This window comes from Saccopteryx leptura, chromosome X (genome assembly GCF_036850995.1).
Source record: "Saccopteryx leptura isolate mSacLep1 chromosome X, mSacLep1_pri_phased_curated, whole genome shotgun sequence".
Lineage (NCBI taxonomy): Eukaryota > Metazoa > Chordata > Mammalia > Chiroptera > Emballonuridae > Saccopteryx > Saccopteryx leptura.
In genome coordinates this window covers 116,492,622-116,505,078 of record NC_089516.1, presented here as the reverse complement: position 1 = coordinate 116,505,078, position 12,457 = coordinate 116,492,622, and the positions used below count along the sequence as shown (strand labels likewise).

Sequence of the window (12,457 nt, the reverse complement as noted above, 5' to 3'; positions counted from 1 at the left end):
AGAGAGAGAGAGAGAGAGAGAGAAACATGAAAGAGAGAGATGAGAGGCATCAACTTGTCATTGCTTCACTTTAGTTGTTCATTGATTACTTGATGTGGGTTAGGGGGGCTCCAGCTGAGTCACTGAGCCCTTGCTCAAACCAGCATCCTGGGACTTAAGCCAGTGACCTTGAGATCATGTCAATGATCCCACACTCAAGCTGACAATCGAGTGCTCAAGTAGGCAGCCTCAGGGTTTTCAAATAGGGACCTCAGCATCCCAGGTCAAAGCTCTATCCACTGAACCAGCACCAAGCAGGCACTTTGGCATAGCATTCAAGTTCCTCCATGATCTGGCCCCAAACTGTTTTTTGAAGTGTTTCTCGTCCGTATAGCTTTCCTCAATCAGATTACTGAAAGCTGTCCTTTCAGACTCTGCATTTGTTTTCCTAAGCCCCTCCTCCTTCAAGTGCGTCAGAGCATGTCAAAGTATAGCAGGAGAAACAGACGTAGACACAAGTACAATCATATGCTGCATAACAACATTTAGGTTGACTGCATATATGACAGTTGTCCCATAAGATTATAATGGAGCTGAAAACTTCTTGTTGCCTAGTGATGTAGCTGTTGTAATGTATCACAACGCATGACTCACATAGTCGTGGAGATGCTGGTGTAAACAAACCTACTGTGCTGCCAGTCCTATAAAAGTATAGCACACACAATTATGTACAGTCCATAATATTTGACAATGATAATAAATTATTGTTACTGGTATATGTATTTACTATATTATACCTTTTATTGTTATTTTAGAGTGTACTTTTTCTACTTATAAAAAAAATGTTTGCTTTAAAACAGTCTGCCATGTTACGCTGACAGCAGCCTCATACATCTCATGTTTACTGTGTCTCTAGATTGCATCATTTTCTCTTGTGCTTGAGCTAATCTCATATTGTTTTGTTCATCACGGCCCCAAAAGCATACAAAATCCACTGTTAATGTTACCAGTAAGAGGCCACAAATAGTGATCGATCTGCAACGGAAATTAAAAGTGATTAAGGCCTGCCCAAGTGGTAGCGCAGTGAATAAAGCGTTGGACTGGGACGTGAAGGACCCAGGTTTGAAACCCTGAGGTTGCAGGCTTGAGCACAGGCTCATCTGGCTTGAGTAAAGCATCACTGGCTTGAGTGTGGAATCATAGACATGACCCCATGGTTGCTGGCTTGAAGCCCAAGGTTGCTGTCTTGAGCCCAGGTTGCTGTGCAAGGGGTCACCCGCTCTGCTGTAGCCCCCAGGTCAAGGCACATATGTGAAACAATCAATGAACAACTAAGGTGCCGCAACAAAGAATTGATGCTTCTCTTCTCTTCTCTCTCCCTTCCTGTCTGTCTGTCCTTACCTGTTCCTCTCTCTGACTCTCTCTCTGTCAAAAGAAAAAGAAAGTGATTAAGGACTATGAAGGTGGAAAATCGGTGATGGTTATTGCTCATTAGTCAGGCATGTTCCATTCCACCATAGCTACTATAATGCAGGTGGGCAAGTTCACATTGGATTTGGGCAGACGGTAGAGGAAATGCAGAGTCAGAAAACATTGTGCCATTCTCATTTATTAGTCTCTCAATGGCAGATGAGCAACCAGGCAGGGGAAAACCTCTTCTCACGGCAGGCAGTGCAGGAAAACAGTCTCTCACAGTGGCCGGCAAGCAATCAGCCCTGAGGGCAAGCACCAATAGCTTTCTATAGGCTATGCACATTTGGTGATGCCACATGCTCAAGCACTAATTATGCAAAGTGCAAGTGAGTAAGTCTAGCATAGCTCTTTTTCCTACATTCCACTGCTTAGGGTTGCTCGCCTCACAATGTACACAACAGGTATCTTCTACAATGGTCCCTGTATGAGGACTGAAGTGCTTTACATCAGTGGTCCCCAACCTTTTTTGGGCCACGGACCAGTTTAATGTCAGAAAATATTTTCACGAACCGGCCTTTAGGGTGGGACAGATAAATGCACAAAATAAAATTATGTGACTGGCGTAAAAACTGTGGTATTTTTAAATATAATTGTTGAACTTATGAGACAAGCGTCAAGAGTGAGTCTTAGATGGATGTAACAGAGTGAATCTGGTCATTTTTTAAAAATAAAACATCTTTCAGACTTAAATATAAATAAAACAGAAATAATGTAAGTTATTTATTCTTTCTCTGCAGACCAGTACCAAATGGCCCACGGACCGGTACTGGACCGCGGCCCGAGGGTTGGGGACCACTGCTTTACATCACAGAAACAGTACAGACTGCAATAACAGAATTACAAAAGCACAAGCTATGCCCAAAATGACAATATTTACAAAGGTGCCCTTCATAATGTCTCCCTGAGCACTCTGCCCAGGGAGTTATCTGGAGGCCCACCTTTAGTCTCCTACCCGAAACCGACAGTGCCAGCTAAGCCACCCATAGTACCTGGGGGGGTGTACAGTCCAGGACCATATCTATAAAGTGTCCTTGGTGCATAGCTGCAATTGTTTAAGAGCAGCTGTCTGGTGCAGGAGGGCCTCCACAGGTGCAGGGGTCCCATCAGGGTCTCTCATTACTGGCCACAAGCAGTGTGTTCATCTAGCAAAAGAGCCAGTGCCCCCCCTCTTGTTGCAGTCCCTGCCTCAAGAGTCCATTACACCTCTCAGTGATCAGTCCACAATAGATAGTGCAGCTGTATGTGTAAATCACTCAAGGTGAAGATCCATTACAGACAACTAGCCTTACAGCTCTTTGATAATGGACCTCAGTGTCTTTCCATAAGTGCTCTGTGCATTGCCACAAGCCCCATCCAAACCCCTCATCAAGCTCACAGAGCCTGGCAGGGTCAAACACATTCAAGGCCTGTGCTACCTTGACAGTTCTTTTAGCTGCTGCAATCTTGCCACCGTAATACAAAAACGCCAGCCATTTTCTTGGCAGCTGTCAGGGCCACCTGCTTCCCCTGCTTTTTCAGCAGTTGAAACCTCTGTTCCAGCTTAAGCTGCCACCAAAACTCTAATAGGACTCTATTAGACCTGTCATTTAATTTCTTTCTTCCTGCCCAGCGGCAGTCAGTATACTTTACAGGCCTGTTTTGTTTGGTAGTCGGGGAGGGGGCAGCATGGGCAGCAGCCCTCACAGCCTTATAGCTCCATGCTTCTTCCACCTCCCCCAAATCTGCCACCATTTGTGTAACAGTATTGATGGACTGCCCCACATAGGGTCTCAGGATAGCCATTAGTGACCCAAAAGGGGCTGATGAGGCACTACAGAGAATAAGATCCCTCATCCCTGCTGTCAATACTTCCTCATCTGGACCACAGGACCTCAGGTTGAAAGCAGCATTCCTCATACCCAGTTCCAAGAACACTTGTTGCAGCTCAGTATATGACTATCACCAACTCACTGCCCCTCGCTAGTATCAGGCATTCTGTCAGACCATACAAATGGCAGCCATCATCCATTCTAATAGTGTATGTTTTCCTGGGTTGTCATGGAAGTTCTGAAGACACTGCCTCAAGGAGGAGTGTATGGTAGTGGTAGCTAATTTCTCCATCTCTGTTCTGGGGAGCGTGATGCCATCCACTCCTATGTGCCACAACTACAGCAACCAAGCTACCAGGCACTCAGTGAGTTTCTGCCTGAATTTTGCCTCTTACGCCATCAACTCTGTCTGGGTGTAGGGCCAGACCAAACAGTACTCAACTACTTGCGGAGGGAGGGGTTGTGCCTGCCCCTGAGGCACTTTTGGCTGCTGGGTTTTTACCTTCTGGGTGACCACTGGCCAGGCTCTGAGTCTGCCAACAGCTTTTTCAGCCCAAAACCTCCTCCTCCTTCTTCAGCAACTGCTTCAGCTCTTGTGGCTGCTGGCTCTCAGTCTGACACTAAAACTGGAGCTCTTGAACCTGTAGTTGTTTCTCTAATAATTGCCAGTGCCAGTGTGCAGCTTCTAGGGCAAACTAGAGTTCTCAAACCTGCAATTCCTTCTCAAGTGAACATTCTCGTTCCAGGCACCATTCGTGTTCAGCCTGCATTTCACAATAAAGTTCTTGAAAACAGTCAGCCTCCTTCAGCAACTGTTGCAGTTCCTGCCACTGTCTACACTCAGTCTCAAGGTTACACTGTAGTTTTTGACCTCATACACCCTACTGCACAGAGCTTTCAGTTTCGGCTTGCAGGGCTGTAAAAAACATCCAGCCACCTGACCTGTGGTGGCGCAGTGGATAAAAGCATGGACCTGGAATGCTGAGGTTGCTGGTTCAAAACCCTATGCTTGCCTGGTCAAGGTACATATGGGATTTGAGGCTTCCTGCTCCTCCCCGCCCTGCCTTCTCTCTCCTCTCTCTATAATGAATAAATTTGTTTTAAAATCTAAAATAAAAAAAAAAACACAACCCACATCCAGCCCATGGACCCCAACAGGGTAGCCACAGGGAACCACATGCTCAAGAACATTCCCTCCTCTATTCTAGCCTTCAAGAGTGTCCACAGCTTCATACCAATCTGATCCGAATCCTCCCCGCTACAGCAGGTGTAATGCCGATGACCATGGCCAGGCATGTTCACAATGGTTTCTTGCAGACGGTAGAGGAACTGCAGAGCCAGAACGTGGTGGGCTATTACCTTTTATTAGAGTCTCGCAATGGTAGACAAACAAACAGGCAGGGGAAAACTCACTTCTCACAGTAGGAGGCGAACGAACAGCAAAATGGCCCCACACAGTGGTGGGCAAGCAATCTGCCCGGAGGGCAAGCAATCTGTCCTGGGTACAGGTATTCGTAACTTTACAACGGCTACACACAAGTGGCTCTGCCACGTGCTCATGCACTAATCATGCAAAGTACGAACAAGCAAGCCTAACACAGCTGTTTTCCCTACACTACCATCTTGAAGAATAAGAATAAAGGCTGCAAAAAAAAAAAAAAAAAAAAAAAAAAAAAAAAAAAAAAAAAAAAAAAAAAAGAATAAAGGCTGCGGAGCCACTGTTGGAGAAGTGAGTTAAAGGGCCTGCATGCCACCGCCACCTTGGCCAGCCATGCTGCTACCCGTGCAGCTGCTTCTCAGCCTTCTCAGCCTGATTGCGCTAAACCCTTTCTCTGCTTCATGGAGCAGTTTCTAGATGGAGACGAGTGGACTGACTGCTGCATCAAATCCAAACACAAGTCAGATTTTGGAAAATTCATCCTCAGTGCCATCAAGTTCTATGGTGACCTGGACAAAGATAAAGGGCTGCAGATGAGCCAGGATGCCTGCTTTTACATCCTGTCCACCACATTTGAGCCTTGCAGCAACAAGGACCAGACGCTGATGGGGCAGTTTACTGTGAAACAGGAACAGAACATCAACTGAGGGGTGGCTTTGTGAGGCTATTTCCAGACAGTTTGGATCAGACAGACACGTCTGGAGACTCTTGAATACAACATCATGTTTGGCCCTGACATCTGTGGCCCCTGCACCTAGAAGGTTCATGTCATCCTCAACTACAAGGGCAAGAACGTGCTGGTCAACAAAGACATCTGTTGCAAGCATGTGTGAATATTGATAGTGTGATTCAGTAACACCTATGAGGTGAAATTGTCAACAGCCAGGCGGAGTCGGGCTCCCTGGAGGATAATTGGGACTTCCTGCTACCCAAGAAAATAACAGATCCTGACGTCATACAGGACTTGTGCTTCTCTTGTACTGTTCCTTTCCTTTGTGAACTACTTTCTCTCAAACTTTCTCAAAGGAAGTATTAGGAGGCCCTGTCTGGTTGGCTCAGCAGATAGAGCATCTGCCCGGCATACAGACGTCCTGGGTTCGGTCCCCAGTCAGGGAACACATGAAAAGTGACCATCTCTTCTCTTTCCCTCCGTCTCCTCCTTCTCTCCCTCTTCCCACAGCCAGTGGCTCTTGTGGTTCCAGCATCTGCCCCGGGAACGGGGCTGCCGGATAGATCCCAGCACATGCGCAAGTCTGTCTCACTGTCTTTCCTCCTCTCACTTAAAAAAAAAAAGGAATTAGCCTGACCTGTGGTGGCGCAGTGGATAAAACGGCGACCTGGAACACTGAGGTTGCCAGTTTGAAACCCCAGGCTTGCCTGGTCAAAGGCACATAAGGGAGTTGATGCCTCCTGCTTCTCCCCACCTACCCCCCCACCCCATCTCTGTCTCTCCTCTCTGAAATAAAAAAATAAAACTTAAAAAATAAAAATAAAAAAAGGAATTGTTAGGTCATTATCTACTTTCCTTCGATACCATCATACAGAGATTGCTAAGAAGCATTTTTTTAAGAAGCATTTTAACAATTTAGCTGCCTTGCTTGACCAGGAGGTGATGCAATGGATAGAGCATCAAACTGGGACGCAGATGACCCAAGTTCGAAACCCTGAGGTCACCGGCTTGAGCATGGGCTCACCAGCTTGAGCATGGGGTCCTGGCTTGAGCGTGGGATTATAGACATGACCCCATGTTCGCTGGCTTGAGCCCAAGGTCGCTGGCTTGAGCAAAGGGTCACTCGGTCTGCTGTAGCCCCTGGTCAAGGCACATATGAGAAAACTCAATGAACAACTAAGGTGTGGCAATGAAGAATTGATGCTTTTCATCTCTCTGTCTGTTCCTCTCTCTTACTCTGTCTCTCTGTCAAAAAAAAAAAAAAAGAATTTACCTGCCTCTCCAGTGCCTTTCATTTTCACTAAGTTTGCTTTGCTGTTAATTTATTTTTATTTTTTAATATTATTATTATTGTTATTAGAAAGGAAGGGAGAGAGGGACAGACAGGAACTCCACTCTGTTCCCGTGTGTGCCCTGACAGGGGATGAAATGGCAGCCTCTGAGCTTCTGGGTGACATCAACAAACCAAGCTATCCAGCCAGAGCTGCTATTCATTTATTAAAGAAGCAAACATTTATTGAATTCTCAGCATATGCCAGGCATTTGGGATTCAGAAAAAGTAAGCCACGGTTCTAGTCTGAACTTCTAGAAACTGACAAACAGTAGGAAATGACAATACAGCATGCTTCATCTCAGAAAGGAAGTTTTTTTTTTTTTCTTTCTTTTTTTTCGTTTTTTTTGTATTTTTCTGAAGCTGGAAACGGGGAGAGACAGTCAGACAGACTCCCGCATGCGCCCGACCGGGATCCACCCGGCATGCCCACCAGGGGTGATGCTCTGCCCATCCTGGGCGTTGCTATGTTGCGACCAGAGCCACTCCAGTGCCTGAGGCAGAGGCCACAGAGCCATCCCCAGCGCCCGGGCCATCTTTGCTCCAATGGAGCCTTAGCTGCGGGAGGGGAAGAGAGAGACAGAGAGGAAGGAGAGGGGGAGGGGTGGAGAAGCAGATGGGCGCCTCTCCTGTGTGCCCTGGCTGGGGATCGAACCCGGGACTTCTGCATGCCAGGCCGACGCTCTACCACTGAGCCAACCGGCCAGGGCCTCAGAAAGGAAGTTTTTATATAATTATTATTATCTAAAACAATACTGTATTGCCTGACCAGGCAGTGGCACAGTGGATTGACCATCGGACTGGGACGTGGAGGACCCAGGTTCAAGACCCCGAGGTCTCCAGCTTGAGCGTGGGCTCATCTGGTGTGAGCAAAGCTCACCAACTTGAGCCCAGGGTTGCTGGCTCAAGCAAGGGGTCACTCAGTCTGCTGGAGCCCCTGGTCAAGGCACATATGAGCAAGCAATCAATGAACAACTAAGGAGCTACAACGAAGAATTGATGCTTCTCATCTCTCTCTCTTCCTGTCTGTCTGTCCCTCTCTCTGACTCTCTCTGTCTTACTCTCTCTGTCTCTGTCACAAAATAAAATAAAATAAAACAATACTATATTCACAGAGACGATTGTCATCACGATCCATTATTTGTTTCTAAAATATGAGACTGTAGGGTTTCAAGTGGCCGTGAAACTGCAATTGGCTACATCCAACCAGTTGGTTCGAGACCACCTGGAGTACTTGAATGTCAATGTAAATTGTGTTCCAAAAAAGCGAACTTGCAGATGGCCAGATTTTGTTTTTAAAGATTTTATTTATTCATTTTTAGAGAGAGAGGAGAGAGAAGGGGCGAGGAGTAGAGAGCATCAACTCTCATATGTGCCTTGACCAGGCAAGCCAGGGGTTTTGAACAAGCAACCTCAGTGTTCCAGGTCAACACCCTTATCCACTGCGCCAGTACTGGTCAGGCTTGTCAAATTCCCTTTTTAGTTCCTATGGAATACTTTTCTGAAATCTTCACTTTTAAGTTCTTATTAATTATTGCCCCTTGAGGTTCTTTTTACTGTCCAGGATGAGGTCTATGTTTTATATATTTTTCATTCATGTATAATTTCACAGCATTTGGCGGTCTTGGAATCAGTTCTGTGCTAATACTTGCAGCCTCTGGATTTGAAGCTCCTCATTGCTCCCCCCCTCCTTTGCTTTCAATCTTTCTTTTCAGTTCCCTCCATCCAGACTCTCTTCTGGCTCATTAGAAATCACCATATTGCCCTATAATTCTTTTATAGTGTATCTAGCTGACAGCTTCATTTTGCCCATGTGTCTTTGAAAACCTCTATGAGGGCAGCCCTTCCCTTTCTCCCATGTTCTCCCCAACGTGGTCATGTCCAGCCTGTGTCTGCTAAGTTATGAGTTCACTCCTGTTCCGTCCTGGCACTGAGATCCCTAATTATTTTCCAGGAAATTATTTTCCATCTTGCTTTGTGGGGATGGAAAAAAATTATCCTGTTGAGCCTTCAGGATGTTGTTCACAAGAATGCTGTTACTTGCCAGGAATATCTGTACAGCAGTTGGACTTTCAGCATATGCATTTTTCATCATTGTTTAGTCACACCTAGTCTTGCTTATTACACCAACAGGTACTAGACAGAGATCTGACTTTGACTTGGAATTCTTTCTGGTTCTGTATCAAGGTGCTTGTTAGTTTGATTTTATCTGAATTACCTCATTATTGACTCACACAGGATAATTGAATTGGAGAAGCTTTTAATACTTAAACAGATTGGCTGAGCTTGTTTTTCCTCTTTTATTTCCTCAGGATAACAATTATCTAACAGAGAATATTAATGCCTTCAACAACTAGAGTCTTTCTCATCTTACTTTGGTCCTACCTACTGTTACCTTTTTGGTTCAAATACATATATATATATATATATTCAAAACCTAGACTTAATATGTCTTCATTAAAAAAAGTCTGTGTCCATACCTTTGCTGTCACTTAATACTTTTAGTGTAAAATTTTAGCCTTTATAAGAGTTATTTACTTCTCAAAATATTTTACAGTGATACCATCTGGCTTAAGGCAAATCTTTGCTCAAGATTGGCATGATTTCTCCACTCTTATTCACCAAAATACAATTATACAATAAAAAAATAGGCATTAGGAAATATGGTATTTGTTGTTATTTAAAATTTTTTTTCCACTGATTTGAGAGAGGGAGGAAAGGAAGGGGGAAAGGAAAGAGAGAGAAAGAAACATCAACTTACAGTTGCATTGAGTTGTTCCATTCAGTGCGTAGTCTACGTGCCCTGAGTGGGGATTGAACCTGTGATCTTCAGCATGACAGATCTATGTTTTATCCACTGAGCTACCTGACCAGGGCCAAGCTACTTGTTTTGAAAGTTCATTTTTTAGACCAACATTTAAAAGAAATAAACAAATATTTTACAAATCAGCATCCTTTTCCACTAATTTGTAACTTAAATCCTTTATATGGAATGTTAAATTGTAACCAAAACCTTTTTTTTTTTCTTGTTTTCTGATTTATCAAACTTTGGTTCCAGGGCACTCAGTCCTCAGAGGACAGCTCACCTCTCAGGGTCCAGCTTGCTTCTCTTTGTCTCAGCTATGGGTAACTTGTCTCTTTAGCTGTGCTATTTGAGTGAGGCCTAAAAAAGTTTCAGTTAAATTTTTTAAAAAATTGATAATGTCCTGGCTGGATGACTCAGATGGTTAGAGTGTCATCCTGAAGCGCAAAGGTTGTTGGTTTGATCCTCAATCAGGGCACATACAAGAACAGACTGATTTTTCTGTCTCTCTCTCTCTCTCTCTCTCTCTCTCTCTCTCTCTCTCTCTCCCTTTCTTTCTCTCTCACACTCCATCCCTCTCTCTCTAAAGTCAATACAATATGCCTGAACAAGTGGTGGTGCAGTGGATAGAGCATCGCCTAGGACACTGAGGACTCAGGTTCAAAACCCTGAGGTTGCTGGCTTGACTGAGGGCTCACCAGCCTGAGCGTGGGGTCTCCGGCTTGAGCGTGAGATCATAGGCATGACCACATGGTTGGCGGCTTGAGCCCAAGGTTGTTGGCTTGAGCAAAGGGGTCACTGTCTCAGCTGGAGCCCCTTCCCCAGTCAAGGCACATATGAGAAGCAATCAATGAACAACTAAGGTGCCACAACTATGAGTTGAAGTTTGTCATTTCTCTCCTTTCTTGTCTGTCTATCCCTGTCTGCCCACCTTGCTCACTAAAAAAACAAAAAGTAAAAATAAATAAAATCAATACAATAAAGCTTTTAAAAATTGCAAATGTTATTGAGATCATTGTAGATTTGCATACAGTTGTAAGAAATACAGAGATATCCTTTGTACAGTTTGCCCATGTTCCCCCAATGGTAACATTATATCACAAGCAGAATACTGACACTGATATACTCCCCTGGCTTTATTCACACCTCCGCTGCTTTAATTGTACTGATCTGTGTGTGCATGCACATGCATGCGTATATTAATTTATACGCAATTTATACGCAATTTACGCACTCTCGTAGATTCACAAATCTATTGCCAGTCAAGATGCAGACCAGTTCCAACAGCACAAGATTCGAGTTGCCCTTTTAACCCTGCACCCACCGCCCTTTGCCCTTCCCTCCCCAGGCCTTGGCAACTACTAATCTGTCCTCCGTTTCTTAAATGTTGTCATTTCTAAAAGTATAAAATATTATATATGATATATGATCTATATGTATATCTAATACGTGTAATATATATATAACTTATATTCAAAATTATATTAAAAACATAAGTAGATACTTTTCCAAAGATTTCTGCACTTAAGTGAGAGCCTATGTGGTGCTACAGTATTTCAGGAAGAGCAAAAGCCCTCTTTGTGTTTTTGTTACTCCATTTGAAGGGAAATATTTCCTACCAGCCAAGTGTAAGTGATATTGACCCACTCTCTGGATATCTTAGTCTGGTAAAGTTCTAATTTAGTGATGGTTAAGTGAAGCCCCTCAGAAATGGGCACTGCTTCAAGTAGGAATTTCTGTGAAAGGAAACTCTCCCCCCCCAGTAAAGACAGAACTGGGGGAGGAGGAAAGAAAGCTTTTACCTGAGATTCATGTTAACATCACCACACATATTGATAAATGACAGAATTCAAATGGAGCTTAAGGAAAAAAATGTATATATTAATAGTTATTATATTAATACTAATTTAAATTTAATAATAATATTAATATATTAGTATTAATAATATATAATATATTGATATATAATAATATATATTAATGTTTATTTATTGATTTTCATAAGAAAGAGACAGGAATATCAATCTGTTTCTATATGTGCCCCGACCAGGGATCAAACCTGCTTCCAGAAGATGCTCCAACCAACCAAGCTATCTGGCCAGGGCAATAAAATTTTTTTATTATTTATATTCATAAATTTTCCACTGATGACAGTCCCCAAAAACTGTAAGAAATCTGCCCAATGCCTTCACTGGAATCTAACAGGATTCTACTTCATCTTCCATCCCAGAGCCAAATATTCAGAAAAATGTGCTTTCCTTTGAACGTAAAGATGTCACTATGGACCCAAGGTTACTGGGATATATAAGCTTGACCTTGTTTTTTCTGTAACGGGGAGGGATACCACATTCTCTTGCTTCCTTCCCCTATAATGGCAAAAGGAGTTTGTGGGAATGCTGCCAGATTAGGGGGTCAATGGTTCTTTTCTCACGTGTTCTCAGTTGACTTTGTTGTTCTAAACTTCCCCTTACTACCCAGACAGACCCTAATGTCCCATCTTGCTCACATCTGACTCTTGTTTTCGGCTGGTCCAATCCCAGCTCCTTTCCTCTCTCCACTCAACAACTGAACATTTGGATTTCAGCATCTCCTTTCTTCTCCTGCTGCGGAGTCATCTAAAGAATTTACACCTGCTGTGTGTTTCCAATGGGCCAATTCAAATGAAGGAGAGGGGAGGAAGGAAAGAAAAGTAATAACAGCTAAGAAGAAATTAGCAAGTATTAAGCAAATCAGAGGAAGGCTTCCTGTTAGATTCCAGTGAAGGCATTGGGCAGATTTCTTACAGTTTTTGGGGACTGTCATCAGTGGAAAATTTGAGAAATGAAGGTAAAGAGTTATCTGGAAAACTAAAGTCCCCAAAGGAAAGACTTTAAGAATCCTAAAGTCAAAGAATTAGTGGTCCTTACTAGTACTGTGGGCTGCATTCTATTTTAAAGGTAACTGGTATCTGTGGCTA

At 43.7% G+C, this 12,457-nt stretch overlaps 1 pseudogene; it reads left to right on the top strand.

Moving 5' to 3' along the window:
- Positions 1–5,031: 5,031 nt before the first annotated feature.
- Positions 5,032–5,734, top strand: LOC136386466 (calreticulin pseudogene; annotated as a pseudogene).
- Positions 5,735–12,457: the final 6,723 nt, after the last annotated feature.